This window comes from Suncus etruscus, chromosome 17 (genome assembly GCF_024139225.1).
Source record: "Suncus etruscus isolate mSunEtr1 chromosome 17, mSunEtr1.pri.cur, whole genome shotgun sequence".
Lineage (NCBI taxonomy): Eukaryota > Metazoa > Chordata > Mammalia > Eulipotyphla > Soricidae > Suncus > Suncus etruscus.
In genome coordinates, this window is record NC_064864.1 from 51,360,810 (window position 1) to 51,373,659 (window position 12,850).

At 35.7% G+C, this 12,850-nt stretch overlaps 1 protein-coding gene across 5 annotated transcripts in view; it reads right to left on the minus strand.

Annotated features, from left to right (window-relative positions):
* Positions 1–12,850, minus strand: part of SORCS1 (sortilin related VPS10 domain containing receptor 1) — a 656,026-nt gene that overhangs the window by 538,082 nt on the left and 105,094 nt on the right. The gene's annotated exons all lie outside the window — the stretch shown is intronic.

Below are 12,850 nucleotides of genomic sequence, written 5' to 3' on the forward strand. Positions count from 1 at the left end.
ACAAGAGCCACCCACTGAGTGGGAGAAACTATTCACCCAATACCCATCCATCAGATAAGGGGCTAATCTCCAAAATATACAAGGCACTGACAGAAATTTACAAGAGAAAAACATCTAATCCCATCAAAAAATGGGGAGAAGAAATGAACAGACACTTTGACAAAGAAGAAATACAAATGGCCAAAAGACACATGAAAAAAATGCTCCACATCACTTATCATCAGGGAGATGCAAATCAAAACAGCGATGAGATACCACCTCACACCACAGAGAATGGCACACATCACAAAGAATGAGAATAAATGGCGGGGATGTGGAGAGAAAGGAACTCTTACCCACTGCTGGTGGGAATGCTGTCTAGTTCAACCTTTATGGAAAGTGATATGGAGATTCCTCCAAAAACTGGAAATTGAGCTCCGATACGATCCAGCTATACCACTCCTAGGAATATACCCTAGGAACACAAAAATACAATACAAAAACTCCTTCCTTACACCTATATTCATTGCAGCACTATTTACCATAGCAAGACTCTGGAAACAACCAAGATGCCCTTCAACAGACGAATGGCTAAAGAAACTGTGGTACATATACACAATGGAATAATATGCAGCTGTCAGGAGAGATGAAGTCATGAAATTTTCCTATACATGGACGTACACAGAATCTAATATGCTGAGTGAAATAAGTCAGAGAGAGAGAGAGAGAGAGAGAGAGAGAGAAATGCAGAATGGTCTCACTCATCTATGGGTTTTAAGAAAAATGAAAGACTTTCTTGCAATAATAATTTTCAGACACAAAAGAGAAAAGAGCTGGAAGTTACAGCTCACCTCAGGAAGCTCACCACAAACAGGGATAAATTTAGTTAGAGAAATAACTACATTTTGAACTGTCCTAATAATGAGAATGTATGAGGGAAATGGAAAGCCTGTCTAGAGTACAGGCGTGGATCGGTTAGGGAGGAGGGAGATTTGGGACATTGGTAATGGGAATGTTGCACTGGTGATGGGTGGTGTTCTTTACATGACTGAAACCCAAACACAATCATGTATGTAATCAAGGTGTTTAAATAAAATATATATATATATATATATATATATATATATATATATATATATATATATAAAGTTACGGTATATACTTATGTCAAAAATCACAGAGCTTACAGGTTTTGTTTAAAGTTAAATGCCATGTTTTTTACTAAGCTTGAAGCCTATTAAGTTTATCTCTTAAATTAAATTTATTCTAAAGTTTGTAAAAATTTAAAAATCTCATTTCTTTAATATTCACCATGTTTTATTAATATTTTAGATGTTATAATATTGCTGAAAAGGTAAATTAACTTGGGGAAAGGGATATTTCGGTCAAAATATTTCAATAAAAGCACTTTGTCCGTATAAGGAAGGTAAAACTATTAGCCTACCCGTCATCATTAAGTATAATTTGCATGATAGCTGATACTGGTGGTGCTGATTTCAAGGTTTGACAACCAGCAGTGAGTAAACTAATCTGGACATCCCCTGCATTTGCCATGCCCCTCTCAATCAGTCTACCTTTTTGTTACAATCTCTTCTCTCTCCATTTCTTATAAGTTCAACTAGATTAGGGTTCCTAGTATCTTGAAAAGTGAGGTCTATGGTAAGAGACATGAGAACAGTTTTTATGTTTTTCAGTTTGATATTTTTCAACCAATGTAAAAAATTCCTATTATGCCTACAAAATTCAAGAAATAAGTGAGTTTTCATAAACCCAAGTGGATGACCTATCCTTCACTCACAAGAAGTTCACCAGATGAATGAATGCTAAATAGAAAGTTAGCTGTAATATGCATATGAGTATGGGTGTGTGTAAGCAGTCTCAATCACATTTATAAATATGCATTATGTATACATTGGTATTTTTATCTAGAGAAAATATACTAATATATTACATTTTATTTTGGTTGTTTCCTTTAGTTTTGGGGTAACACCCAACAGTGCTCAGGGGTTACTCCTGGCTTTGCACTCAGGAACCACTCCTGTCAAGCTCAGGGAACATTTGGGGTACTGGCGATCAAACCATTTGGGGTACTTGGGATTAAACTGAGCATAAACCCAGTGCAATGCAAGCAACTTAACCAATGTAGAAAACCTAGGATTTATATTTTTTATTCCTGAAAAATCAGGAGCATTTTGTTCTTTATTGTTCCTTATTTTCATTATTTCTAAAATGAATAGGTAATGGTTTTTCAATAAAACCAGATAAAATGTTATGAAGAGATATCAGAATATTTAAATACTTTTCTTTTTTATTATTTTCATTAAAGAAAAAAATTCCACTTTATTGACAAAGCCAGAACAAATCATTTAAAATCTGGTGTTGTATTCAATTCTGGATAATTAAAATATGCATTTATACCATATCCAAAAAATCAATTCTAAAAATCTGGGATATATTACACTTCCAAGATGTTTAAAATATAAGGCTCTGGCTCCTCAAAGACCTATTCTCTCTACTCTCTTGAGCAGGTATTACCTTTGCTTGTCCCAGCTTACTGCTTGCTTGCTTGCTCTTCTGAGCTCCTCTTCACTCTTGAAGGTATATCTTTGTCCTTCTCCTCTGTTATATCTTTCTAAGTAAGTTTTGTTCAATAAAATCTTTAAATCAGGCTTAGGTAGAAGTTCAGTACTTTCAAAATACACTGAACAGAAAACCATTAATCAACTATCTTTATTACTTTCTTTCTTTAATAGTTTTTGTTCATAGTGCTTACAATATTTACGCAGCCACCCATGACTATTAAACCCACCATTTTCTATGGAGTTCAACTACTTCTATTACAACATTTAACAGTTTATCTTGGCTAAGAATAGAAAGATTAAATGAGCTATAGGCAGCTAAATCTAACACACTGAAGTAGAAGGAACACTGGAAATTATTTAGATGTATCTACCATAGCCTGTTTCTCTTCACTCCCACAATCATATTTAATACACTTGCCTTATTTAATTCTAAGTCCTCAGTATCCTCCTGCTGAGATCTATATTTATTATATCTGAAGAAGAAAAAAAGTGAGCATATTATGTACTTGGTTCGGAGTTGTTAGGAAAAGAGAGCTTCGAACAAGAAATGATAAGCACCAAAGTTATTCCCTTCTGAAGCCTGGTTCCTATCAAGTTCCATTTATGCGAATATCTACATATTGACTTACAGGATATATGTTAAAATTCTATTTATTTTTAATCCCTCTCAAAAAACTATCCAGAGTGCCAGAGCAGTGGCAAAGAGGTAGGGTGTTTGCCTTGCATGCGGCAGACCCGGATCAAACTCGGGTTTGATTCCTGAAAACCTATGGTCTCTGAGTCTGCCAGAAGTAATTTCTGAGTGCAGAGCCAGGAATAAACTGAGTGTCACCATATGTGGCCCAACAACAAAACCAATAACAAAAATTTATATAGAAGTGTAGCCTGCCATCCTAACTCATCTTTGAGACAAAAATTCTTCCCTCTTGTTGACAACAAGCTTGTCTGTTGCTGAAGCACTATGAGCTGCTTTTGAGTAATTAAACACTCTGTAAATTCTGTCTGCATAGTTTATTATTATTATTTCCTGTAGTTTTGATAGAGATTAAAGGTAGAACTTCCTTTATGGAGCTAATTTTGAAAATAGTGAAATCACAGTGATTTCCATCCATCTTCAGGATATCATGGATTATCATTCACTGTAATTTTTAGTTAATAGAAGAAAATGAGCCTTATGATTCTGGACTAAAGAAACCATTTAAAGAGTGGCAAGCAAAATATAGAATCAAAATGAAGGCAACTCTTTCTTTTGAAATTTTATAAATGGCTGTAATTGGCAGTATTATTTTCTGTATAATACTGGAAAGACTAAGAAGTTCTACCTAGAGAAAAAATAATTTAAGTAGTATGTTTGGATCAGTCATGTGAATTCAGCAAAAGAAAGTCAAGAAAGCAAGCAACCGTTAACATTTGGTAAATGCTTCAGTGTCCAACATTACACTGGATAGTATTATACACAATCTCATCTATCCTGTCAGAAACTCTGGCGATAGATCCTATTTTTTCCTGAATCATATAAAGAACAAAGCTGAGGCTCAAGCTCCACAGGCTAGTAAAAGGCAGAGACAAAATTAAATACAACCTGCCTGATTCTAAGTATCATAACTTAACCACCACCATCTCATTACAATGAAATATATGTCTCAACCTTCAGTAGGAAAGCTTTCAGTCCCTAGGATACTGAATCTTTGAAGAGAAGTGGAAATGTTAATGGTCATTAATATTTTTATGATTTTCCCCCAAGTATTAAAGTTGCTTCAAATCAGTCTAGATGGCTCTTTTTCTCATTTTATCTAAAACTGAGTGGGGATTTGTAGCTCTGAGTCCACCCCGGGGGTTCCAAGAGTCAGGAGCAATTTCGATTGCCATTTAGTCAGGAAACAGCTTCTACTTTTCACTATGGAGTTGTCTATTCCCTGTATTCCAAGATCCTCAAATTCCTTCAGGCAGAAAACCACTCAGTGAATCACTAAAATGTTCATTATCTTTCAGTGGTTTTACCAAATAAAAATATTTTTGAGTGAGATGAGACCATGTTATGCAAAATATAAAGAAATAAGAAAATAATGCTTAGTGTCAGTAGTCTTCTTTTCAAAGATAATAGCTATCTGCAAGTTTAAAAGCAGTCATCAGCTACAAAAATGACTATTGCCCTAGACGTAAGAACCAAAGCTAGAACGAGATAAAGTACAATCATCAAGGTCAGTTAGTTAATGGGGACTAAGCCTTGACCCTTACATCATAAGACTCAAAATGCTTACCTTACTGTGAAATTTTAATTATTTCTAGTATTACATGATGAATTCTGTTGAAATATTTTAGGGAAGTTACTCAAAATCAAACTGGGTCCTCCTTTAACAGTTTAGGATAAATTAAAGTAGGAAGAATACTATGTGACTTTAAGCAAAAAAGAGATATGTTATATTTAGGCTTGTCACCATTTGTATATGAAAATCTTGTTTCTGACCACATTTCTGTTCAACGTAATCTTATCACTATATGACATCCATCTCTTTGCCAGGCTAAGAAAAGAAATAGAACCAAGCAACCTAATGATTAAAACAACTGGGAAATATGAGTTTGGAATGCACAAATACAAAGAGTTGTTACAGCAATATTGTTTCAAGGAGTTGAAATGAAATATAATGCATTTTGAATAAGACAGTTCCAGAAACTTCAACTCTGGAGCTTGAGGTCATTCCCACTAAATTCTGCCACTCATTAAAGTCCCTGGCTCCCTAAATGACACTTGCTAACATTTATCCTACTACACAATAACAGAGTTTTCTGTGGACTCAAATCCAAATTCTAGGGGACACACAAAAAAAGTAACTAACCAGCCCAAATTTTCTCCTCAACAGCAGAATGCTGTCCATTCTCTGTGTACCTGTCTCTGATCCTTTCCCTGTGGTCAAGCAGCCTTTCATAACTGGTCCCTTCTGGAACAAAGTCAGTATGGAAAAGTTTCCATCAATTTAGCACTGCAAAACACCTTGTATAATTTTATATGCATATAACTATAATCATAAAATTTCTGAGATGCTGTGTGCTTTTCAGGCAGAACAGATGTGAAATTTGCACCAGCAGTACAGCTTTTGAGGAACTAGGAATCTTTTTTATTTGGTAAAAGAATATTTAATTTATCATTCTGAGCAACAAGTAACATAATGCTGAGCAACATTTGTTTGGATCCAAATACTGCTTCTTTCAATGGGTAGCTGTGTTACTTTAGAACATTCACTCAGTCCTTGTGACTGTCACTCACTTGTTTTAGTCATAAAACAGAGATAGCCTACAATCTAATGCCTACTTCATTCTATTGTTGTGAGGTTTCAATAATGCAGCTTATATAAAAGTACGTAGGAAATGCCTGGCACATTAATAGCATTTCCAAGTGCTGCTATGACAAGGAAGATAATGATTCTTTATCTTACAAAAGTGTCAAAAATTGAAAAAAAATGTGTGCAACTTCCATGAAAAATGTGGCAAATAATTAGTTTTTCTATTCCTTTTAAGACCTGAGTTCTCATTTCCTCTCTAAGGTGGAGTCATTCCAAAGAATGCATATTTTTTCCTGAATATATATATAGGTATATATAATATATATGACCTAGGGAATAACAATACATAATTTTCTTAGATTCCCAGTGTCCTAAAGATGCAAACTTGTTATTTATTCGTTGAGAGTATTGTTTGCATTTATCTTTCAGTTAAAAATTTTCTACCTAAATTGTCTTGAAAGCATTGTGATACTATGGTATTTAGAAGATAACTCCAGGAAAGATCAAGAAAGCTCAGTGTTCTACACTTCAGGAAATCTTTTATGGTTGAGTTTCTGTGAATGGGAGCCACAAAAGTCACTGCCCATATTGAATCCCATCTCTATCATTTTCAGAATTTTACTTTATATTAATTTTATTAAATCATGTTGCTATTCTCATTTGGAATAAAGTTTTTAGTCTTTGTCAAAGGAAATACAAAATGCAAACAATGTCAATGTCATGAATCTCTTTGGCAAAAGACTGATTTTGATAATGTCTTCTAAATAGATTTAAATAGATTTAAATCAAAAACAAAATTTTATTATTTTGAGGCTATATGTATCATACAGTGCATAGAGTGCTTGGTTTACAAGCTGGACTTGGATTCCATTCTTGGCATCCCAAAGTGGTTTCTTTAGACCCTGCCAATAGTGATTTCTGAGCACAGAGCCACCAGTAAGACCTGAGTACCACAAGTGTGATCCCAAAACAAACATAAATCACCATTTTAAAACTTGAAATTCATCTCTAGTATATTCTCTAAATCCAAGATATTTTAATCAAAAAATAAAGAAAAACAGAAATACCCCCCAAGATGCCTCCTATCCATCACTGCTTTATCTCTCTTCTGCCCTCAATTTATGGATCTGTTTCAAACTTTTGTTCACTTTTAAATTGAGTATTGTAGATATTTCATATAAACAAAATTGTGCAATATGTGGTATTTGTGTTTCACTACTTTTACCTAGTATAATGCTATGTTAGGCATATACTTCACCTTTGAGCTACTTGGCTTCTTTCTTAAACTAATATTTTAAGATTTATCCACATTGCAGTATATTCAAAATATGAACACATTTATCTATTTACACACTTACCAGTTGACAATTGAATTGTATCCCTTTTAAATGAGCAGAAGTTCCGGGACCATCTGATAACTCTAAATTTAACTTTATGAGGATCCACCAAATTGTATTTTTATGGGGGTTGCTCTGTTTTTACACCCACATTTGACTATGTCTTTTCTTATTTAGAGAATAAGATTTAATAAAATTTTTGAATTTAATTTTTTGAAACTTAATTTTTGAAATTAATTTTTGAAACTTAAGAAACTCTAATTTTAGTTTTTATTCCTTCATTTAAAGAATGCTTTCTAGGTCTTAGTCAATCTGAGTTCAAATTTGATGTCAGCAAGAGCTATCTTAAGAAAAAAGAATTGTTCTTCCTTCATCATTTCTGTTAATATCATTTTAAAAATCGATTCTACAAACTCCTTATACTATGTAAGTAATGCTGAAAAATAATACAAGCTTCATAAAATTTATATTAATAGTTGCAGAATTTTCCAAGAAATGTCATTATCACTTATCTAATATTATATTTAAATATTTTGGTGAATCTATTAACATATGCATATGTTGATATAAATGTGTATATCTAGATCCTGACAATATATTTACTAAATAAGGAGTGTGATATAACTCTCCTGTTGAATATTTTCAGAAAAAGCAGACAGCGGGACTGTGGTTAAGTACAATAATACCCTCAAGCCCATAAATTAGGCTTGTACTTGACTGAGTCAAAGGACCAAGCGTCATTGAGAACCTAAGTGTTAGTTGTAAACAACATAAAGATGCACAGTGCAAACATCTGCTTCCTTTTTCTCTGAACTGAGGCTGAGAGACACTAGAATAAACAAAGCCATGAGACTCTCAGTCCATCTGCTAACAGTCAGGTTGCCAGAAGAGGGAGTTTAGACCCTGACAGGGAGATGGGCAATTCTTCCCAACACATTTTCAAGGGCAGGAAATACTCTTTTTTTTTTTTTTTTTTTTTTTACAGATTTGTATGTCTCTAATAATTCTCAGGCTTCTCATTTTCTAGTTCACTTGTACTTTCTTTCCAAATATCCTACTACAAAGTGTTTCATACTGTTTTATGGATCAGTATTCCAATGAAAAACATCCAACAGGACAAAGTCTTCCTTCAAAAAGTGTCCTGCTCACAAAATTTTTACACAACTCCAAGAACTTACAGGAACTACCTAAGAATCTCCTCAGAGAAATCTGATTGGGGTGCAGTCATTTCTTTTTTTTTTTTTTTTCATAATTTTTTTTTATTTAAACACCTTGATTACATACATGATTGTGTTTGGGTTTCAGTCATAAAAGGAACACCACCCATCACCAGTGCAACATTCCCATCACCCAAGTCCCAAATCTCCCTCCTCCCCACCCAACCCCCGCCTGTACCCTAAACAGGCTCTACATTTCCCTCATAAATTCTCAATATGAGGACATTTCAAAATGTAGTTATTTCTCTAACTAAACTCATCACTCTTTGTGGTGAGCTTCCTGAGGTGAGCTGGAACTTCCAGCTCTTTTCTCTTTTGTGTCTGAAAATTATTATTACAAGGGTGTCTTTCATTTTTCTTAAAACCCATGGATGAGTGAGACCATTCTGCGTTTTTCTCTCTCTCTCTGACTTATTTCACTCAGCATAATAGATTCCATGTACATCCATGTATAGGAAAATTTCATGACTTCATCTCTCCTGACAGCTGCATAATATTCCATTGTGTATATGTACCACAGTTTCTTTAGCCATTCGTCTGTTGAAGGGCATCTTGGTTGTTTCCAGAGTCTTGCTATGGTAAATAGAGCTGCAATGAATATAGGTGTAAGGAAGGGGTTTTTGTATTGTATTTTTGTGTTCCTAGGGTATATTCCTAGGAGTGGTATAGCTGGATCATATGGGAGCTCGATTTCCAGTTTTTGGAGGAATCTCCATATCGCTTTCCATAAAGGTTGAACTAGACAGCATTCCCACCAGCAGTGGATAAGAGTTCCTTTCTCTCCACATCCCCGCCAACACTGTTTATTCTCATTCTTTGTGATGTGTGCCATTCTCTGGGGTGTGAGGTGGTATCTCATTGTTGTTTTGATTTGCATCTCCCTGATGATTAGTGATGTGGAACATTTTTTCATGTGTCTTTTGGCCATGTGTATTTCTTCTTTGTCAAAGTGTCTGTTCATTTCTTCTCCCCATTTTTTGATGGGGTTAGATGTTTTTTTCTTGTAAAGTTCTGTCAGTGCCTTGTATATTTTGGAGATTAGCCCCTTATCTGATGGGTATTGGGTGAATAGTTTCTCCCACTCAGTGGGTGGCTCTTGTATCCTGGGCACTATTTCCTTTGAGGTGCAGAAGCTTCTCAGCTTAATATATTCCCATCTGTTAATCTCTGCTTTCACTTGCTTGGAGAGTGCAGTTTCCTCCTTGAAGATGCCTGTAATGTCCTGGAATGTTTTGCCTATGTGCTGTTCTATATATCTTATGGTTTTGGGGCTGATATCGAGGTCTTTAATCCATTTGGATTTTACCTTTGTACATGATGTTAGCTGGGGGTCTAAGTTTAATTTTTTGCAAGTGGCTATCCAATTGTGCCAACACCACTTGTTGAAGAGGCTTTCCCTGCTCCATATAGGATTTCCTGCTCCTTTATCAAAAATTAGATGGTTGTATCTCTGGGGAACATTTTCTGAGTATTCAAGCCTATTCCACTGATCTGAGGACCTATCCTTATTCCAATACCATGCTGTTTTGATAACTGTTGCTTTGTAGTACAGTTTAAAGTTGGGAAAAGTAATTCCTCCCATATTCTTTTTCCCAATGATTGCTTTAGCTATTCGAGGGTGTTTATTGTTCCAAATGAATTTCAAAAGTGTCTGATCCATTTCTTTGAAGAATGTCATGGGTATCTTTAGAGGGATGGCATTAAATCTGTATAATGCCTTGGGGAGTATTGACATTTTGATGATGTTAATCCTGCCAATCCATGAGCAGGGTATGCGTTTCCATTTCCGTGTGTCCTCTCTTATTTCTTGGAGCAGAGTTTTATAGTTTTCTTTGTATAGGTCCTTCACATATTTAGTCAAGTTGATTCCAAGATATTTGAGTTTGTGTGGCACTATTGTGAATGGGGTTGTTTTCTTAATGTCCATTTCATCCTTATTACTATTGGTATATAGAAAGGCCATTGATTTTTGTGTGTTAATTTTGTAGCCTGCCACCTTGCTATGTGAGTCTATTGTTTCTAGAAGCTTTTTGATAGAGTCTTTAGGGTTTTCTAAGTAGAGTATCATGTCATCTGCAAACAGTGAGAGCTTGACTTCTTCCTTTCCTATCTGGATTCCCTTGATATCCTTTTCTTGCCTAATCGCTATAGCTAGTACTTCCAGTGCTATGTTGAATAGGAGTGGTGAGGGAGGACAGCCTTGTCTTGTGCCAGAATTTAGAGGGAAGGCTTTCAGTTTTTCTCCATTGAGGATAATATTTGCCACTGGCTTGTGGTAGATGGCCTTCACTGTATTGAGAAAGGTTCCCTCCATTCCCATCTTGCTGAGAGTTTTGATCAAGAATGGGTGTTGGACCTTATCAAATGCTTTCTCTGCATCTATTGATATGATCATGTGGTTTTTATTTTTCTTGTTATTGATGTTGTGTATTATGTTGATAGATTTACGGATGTTAAACCAGCCTTGCATTCCTGGGATGAAACCTACTTGATCGTAGTGGATGATCTTCTTAACGAGGCATTGAATCCTATTTGCCAGGATTTTGTTGAGGATCTTTGCATCTGCATTCATCAGTGATATTGGTCTGTAATTTTCTTTTTTGGTAGCGTCTCTGTCTGGTTTAGGTATCAAGGTGATGTTGGCTTCATAAAAGCTATTTGGAAGTGTTTCTGTTTGTTCAATTTCATGAAAGAGTCTTGCCAAGATTGGCAGTAGTTCCTCTTGGAAAGTTTGATAGAATTCATTAGTGAATCCATCTGGACCTGGGCTTTTGTTTTTCGGCAGACATTTGATTACTGTTTTAATTTCATCAATGGTGATGGGGGTGTTTAGATATGCTACATCCTCTTCCTTCAACCGTGGAAGATTATAAGAGTCCAAGAATTTATCCATTTCTTCCAGGTTCTCATTTTTAGTGGCGTAGAGTTTCTCAAAGTAGTTTCTGATTACCCTTTGAATCTCTGTCATATCAGTAGTGATCTCTCCTTTTTCATTCCTGATATGAGTTATCAAGTTTCTCTCTCTCTCTTTCTTTGTTAGGTTTGCCAGTGGTCTATCAATCTTGTTTATTTTTTCAAAGAACCAACTTCTGCTTTCGTTGATCTTTCGAATTGTTTTTTGAGTTTCCACTTCGTTGATTTCTGCTCTCAGCTTTGTTATTTCCTTCTGTCTTCCTATTCTTGGGTCCTTTTGTTGAGCTTTTTCTAGTTCTATTAGCTGTGTCATTAAGCTACTCAGGTAAGCTCCTTCTTCCTTCCTGATGTGTGCTTGCAAAGCTATAAATTTTCCTCTCAGTACTGCTTTTGCTGTGTTCCATAAGTTCTGAGAGTTTGTGTCTTTATTGTCATTTGTTTCCAGGAACCTTTTTATTTCCTCCTTGATTTCATCTCGGACCCACTGGTTATTGAGCATGAGGCTGTTTAACTTCCAGGTGTTAAAGTGTTTCTTCTGGGGCCGGAGAGATAGCATGGAGGTAAGGCGTTTGCCTTTCATGCAGGAGGTCATCGGTTCAAATCCCGGCGTCCCATATGGTCCCCCGTGCCTGCCAGGAACAATTTCTGAGCCTGGAGCCAGGAATAATCTCTGAGCACTGCCGGGTGTGACCCAAAAACCACAAAAAAAAAAAAAAAAAAAATAAAGTGTTTCTTCTGAGTCCCTTTGGAGTTCACAAATAATTTCAGAGCCTTGTGGTCAGCGAAGGTAGTCTGCAAAATTTCTATCCTCTTGATCTTATGGAGGTATGTTTTATGTGCCAGCATGTAGTCTATCCTGGAGAATGTCCCATGTACATTGGAGAAGAATGTGTATCCAGGTTTCTGGGGATGGAGTGTCCTATATATATCCACTAGGCCTCTTTCTTCCATTTCTCTCCTCAGGTCTAGTATATTCTTGTTGGGTTTCAGTCTGGTTGACCTGTCCAGTGTTGACAAAGCCGTGTTAAGGTCCCCCACAATTATTGTGTTGTTGTTGATATTATTTTTCAGATTTGTCAACAGTTGTATTAAATATTTTGCTGGCCCCTCATTCGGTGCATATATGTTTAGGAGAGTGAATTCTTCCTGCTCTACGTACCCCTTGATTAATATAAAATGTCCGTCTTTGTCCCTTACAACCTTCCTGAGTATAAAGTTTGCATTATCTGATATTAGTATGGCCACTCCAGCTTTTTTATGGGTGTTGTTTGCTTGGATAATTTTTCTCCAGCCTTTTATTTTGAGTCTATGTTTGTTCTGACTATTCAGGTGCGTTTCTTGTAGGCAGCAGAAGGTTGGATTGAGTTTTTTGATCCATTTAGCCACTCTGTGTCTCTTAACTGGTGCATTTAGTCCATTGACGTTGAGAGAAAGAATTGTCCTGGGATTTAACGCCATCTTTATTTCAAAATTTGGTGTGTCTTTTGGGTAGTCTTGTCTTAGATTAGGTCTTTTAGTTTTTCTCTTAAGACTGGTTTTGT